The sequence below is a fragment of the Haplochromis burtoni genome, unplaced genomic scaffold, assembly GCF_018398535.1.
Source record: "Haplochromis burtoni strain Fernald_Lab_line unplaced genomic scaffold, NCSU_Asbu1 Contig_4176, whole genome shotgun sequence".
In the NCBI taxonomy this organism is placed as follows: domain Eukaryota; kingdom Metazoa; phylum Chordata; class Actinopteri; order Cichliformes; family Cichlidae; genus Haplochromis; species Haplochromis burtoni.
In genome coordinates, this window is record NW_024586537.1 from 1 (window position 1) to 4,510 (window position 4,510).

General features: G+C 45.3%; 1 long non-coding RNA gene across 1 annotated transcript; it reads right to left on the minus strand.

The window, feature by feature from the left end:
- Nucleotides 1-6: 6 nt before the first annotated feature.
- On the minus strand, nucleotides 7-4,280 carry LOC121813973. Its single transcript, XR_006053996.1, has 5 exons — nucleotides 3,466-4,280; nucleotides 1,402-1,535; nucleotides 1,134-1,295; nucleotides 656-949; nucleotides 7-361 (listed from the first exon to the last, which is right to left on the minus strand). It is a non-coding gene; the product is annotated as an uncharacterized LOC121813973 (long non-coding RNA).
- Nucleotides 4,281-4,510: the final 230 nt, after the last annotated feature.

A 4,510-nucleotide genomic window follows, 5' to 3' on the forward strand; every position in this document is an offset into this window, starting at 1 on the left:
ACTGTGTTTGAGCAGGAACAGGAAGTGATACTCTACCACAGAGTGAGCGAACACCAAGTGACAGTACACATTGGTCATTCCTCGCCACAGATCACCCCAGAGCCTCTCAATTCTCTGATTATGGGTACTCCTTCCACTTAGGGCATTTCCACGATTAAAGCCTCTGAAAATGTTCATCATCAGGCAGACAGCATTGTTTTCCCCTCCTCTGTCTGTCCAAACCCTCGAGGGTACACCATAGGATACCACAGCTCTGATGAAACTTGACAAAACGGTACTGCTATGGTTGTTGTTTGAGGCATGAAGGAAGACCACAAGATGACTGTATCCATCAATAGCCCCATGAACGACTATCCTCCACCTAAAACCGTGGTCCATAAGAAGAAAAATATTATTTCTGCTTTGTTAATGAAACAATGGAAAACACACTCTTAATTGATTTACATGTCAAGTTTGAATTTTTCTCTATATGTTGCTTGCGCTCTCTGTGTTCTCTGATCTTCCCCTTTAAACATAACCAGTTGTGTTAGAGGGCTGCCCATCCCAGGGCCTGGCTCTATTGGACGTGTCTTACTGATCAACAATTATATTTGATGTAATACTGAATTTCACTTTGGTCAAAATAGGTGTTCAACAAATCCGTGTGGTTGGTTACCTTATCAGCTTGTGATTTCTATCAATGTGCCACAATGAGTTTGGACCTGCAACCTGATATGTTCTTCGTTCTGGTCTCCGCAAGAATGCTCTAAGGGCAGCTGCTCCAGGATTTATCCGTAACATGCTTGCTCGAACCCTCCTTCGCTGTACACGTAGTCCACGTACTCGCAGGGAGGCTCTGACAGCTTCAGGACCAATTTGTTCATTGCCAGCAACAATGTCCTGCACATGTTCATCCAAGGCACTGTCAGTCAGTTCCGCATACATTGATGCACGGGTGAAATGATACTGTCTGAAATCAGACAAAAAAACATGAGTATTTTATCACTGCCATAACAACACACTTCATTACTTGACTAGTGGTGCACATTCAAATATACTAATTTTTACAATCTCACAATACCATTTCATTTGAATAAACAGTGAGTGTGTGTCACAAAGAACTGAAAGTCACACTGGTTTCAAAAGTCACTGACCGCAGACGTCTTCGAATTGTACGAAGTGAAACATTCAAAATATCAGCCTTCTGAGGTGCAGTGAATCCACATGACTTCAGGAATGAAAGCTGTTCCCGAGTGATAAGGTAAAGGGATCTACCTCTCTGTGGAAAACCACTGGTGCCTGGTATCCAAAACAGCCTGAAAATATATCAGCGTTTGGTGTATTTGGAAAATAGGTTAAGACAGAGTCATAATTTATTTCACACTTTTGATGAGTCAAGGAATCGACACAATATGTGCTTACCTTGTTGGCCATGCTGAGTAGACAGTTCGACCTCCTGAATCAATTCAGCCAAGTCACGCAGAAGTTGATCTGCTGCAGTTACATTGATCAGTCTTCCTCTTGCCCACTGAAGGCTTCTCTGCATTGTCTCCAACCTCAAAGATATCAAAAAATTACTTCTTAATTCATGTTATTCTTCAGCTCTCAGCGAAGGCGGTCGCACTTTTCTCCTCTCCTCCTCACCCTTATCTTCCCTGCTTAGCCTCTTGATGTCCTTGCTTGTCTCATGTGTGATTACTTTCCCTGGAACAGCTCCCACTGTCGTTCTCTAAACCTAAAAGAGAATTATGGATTTGATCAACTGGTCTCTGAATGCTATTGACACTCTTTTCTCAACGAGAAGTCTGGGCTCGGGAGAGCCCGAGTGCCCTGGAGGGACTTTCCCTGCCGGATACACGATGGACGGGTGGCAGAACTGGAGGGTCATGTGCCTGGCGGGACTGTCGATCGAGGACGCTGAAGATATCTATCTATTCGGAACCATGATAACAGGGTTCATGCTGATCGGAGTTGGCTTAGCCCTGGTTTATCGGAGAAATAAGAGAGCGGAACCGGCTGTTCAAACCCCCCCAAGGCTGCCCGCTGGAATCGAAATGGAACGAGGCGCAACCTCTCACAACGAACGTAATATGGTCAACACCTTGGAGACGCTTGCAGCTGCTGTGAAGGCTCAAAACAACACCATTGAGCGTATGAGGGGAAACATCAGAGAGAGGCCTGCTCAAAATGAGACCCTTTGAGCGACAGTTGGAAAACATCGTGAAACGGATCACTGCAGTTGTGAGGTCTCAGAATCAAAAGAACGATAACACCATGGAACAGAAGTTTGATACCATCATGGGGAGGCTCGCGGCTCTCCAACGGGAGATCGAGAGGCCAGTGTCGGAGTGTTAGGGCAGCCTGAAAATTCTCCTGGGCTGCTCGCATGGAAATTAACAAAATCAACATGAACATTGCGGACCCCCATAACGCGCCAGCTGCAGGCCCAAGGCTGGAGCCGAACAATCACTCCCTGATAACGACTGTGTTACGGCTATTCTTCCCGTCCCATGCAAGGACACCTGGATTGGCTGGAGGACTGTTTACTTAGCCTGATAGGCCGAAGGACACTGTCTCAGCTGAACTATGGACACGCACACACACACACTTACACTGATAGGCACTCACTCATCCCCCTCCCCTTCCAACGCCTTCGATGCTTGTTTCCTGCGAGGGAACACGGCGGGTCTGTGTGCCGCGCTGGAATGGTAGCGCTGTGCAGGGCGGCTGCTGTGTTCGCTTCGGATTACTCCTCACCCCCCACCCACCCCTGTGGCTTGTCATGTCTTCACAATGTTGTGCTGTGGACATTTATGTGCTTTTTTGTGCAAAGGAGTTTTTTTGTTTCCTGTTCTCATGCTGTCCTACCATGGAAGCACAGCATGAGTAGGGGTCTCTTTTTTCCTCTTGCACTTTCCCCACTGTAGTGTACATTTCAATGTTTTTTTCTCTGATTCTACCAATCTCCGACCTGTATCCCCATGTAATGTTTGTGCTATATGTGTAAGGTCGGGGGGGGGGAGGGTCCCATTTCACTGCAGGGCAACCTGCATGTGACGAATAAAGCTTTGATTGATTGATAATTCATGTTATATTTTCAGGCCATATTCCCCTTAAACATTTTATGCAAGTTTAAATGTTAAATGTTTTTGATCTTGCTTTGATCATACCTCCTTAACGCTAACTGTAGCACATCTGGCCCAACGTCGTCCATCAGCAGTCACTGTGTACAGTCATTAAGAATGTTCTTGAAAATCCTCCAGGCCATACTTTGTAATGGTCTGGTTGAGTCACAACTATTTTTCCACAGTGCCTGCTCTACTCTGGGTGCTGCCTGCTCTACTTCATCACTCCTCTGAGGATCACCACCTGAGACAAATCAAGCCAGCTGTATTTAAGACCACCGTTCACAACCAGTCTTTGCCATATTATCTGTTAACCTATGTTAGTTATTGGCCTCACGTTGCTCAAAGCTCTAGTACTTACCTCTCTGTGCATGTCTTCTTAGTTACTTCCTGGACAACCTTTCACACTCGCAATAGCCTCACTCCCCTGGACACGGATCTCCATTTGCTCCTAAACAGCTGATAACTTCTCACTCTTTTTTATCCATTCGTGCATTACTCCACCTGCAAACAAGTAAGACTGTTCAGACTGCCTCTTTGGATCTTTTCTGAACTTCTTCCAAGACCCTCCTGACTCTGCTCTCCCTCTGTTGCAGTACCTGTAGAGGCTATGTCTACACTTGAAGCCACTGAAGTGTTTGATGGCAGGGATGAGGCAATGTAACTGTTATGAATTAAACTTGTAACAACTCAAGCTATGCTTGTGTTGTACAGTTAAGATTGTTTTTGTATTCATCAGTTTTATTTGCTTCTCTTTATCCAATGTCATTTATCATAACAGTGCAGAGTTTACAAACCGTTTGCTTGTTCTGACCAAAAACACCTGGCTTGAGTTACGTTTATCTTAAATACATTTCCATAAACACACCATACGTAAAAACACAAAAGGTGACCCGTAGCGGCACACGTAAGGTAACAACACAAAAATGTCACATTGCCGCTCCACCATCAACTCTCACACCACTGTTTCACTTGCCAAGCTCCGGCAGCCACAGATCATGTTACTGTTCCCTCGAGTATGGACTACCGTAGTCCATGTTCAAAGCATTTTGCTCCTAGTTGTAGAACTCAAAGTTAACGTTCACACATTCTAGCCTTGTTTTTAATTTTACCTTTTGCATCACATACACATACTTGTCTGTTTTTTCTATTTTATTACTATATTTATATTTCTATTGTACAGCACTTTGGTCTACCAGGTGTGTTTTTAAAGTGCCATATAAATAAATGATGATGATGATGTCCATCCATCCATCCATCTTCATCCGCTTTGTCCGGGGTCGGGTCGCGGGGGCAGCAGCCTAAGCAGAGAGGCCCAGACCTCCCTCTCCCCAGCCACCTCCTCCAGCTTATCCGGGGGAATACCAAGGCGTTCCCAGGCCAGCCGAGAGATATAATCTCTCCAG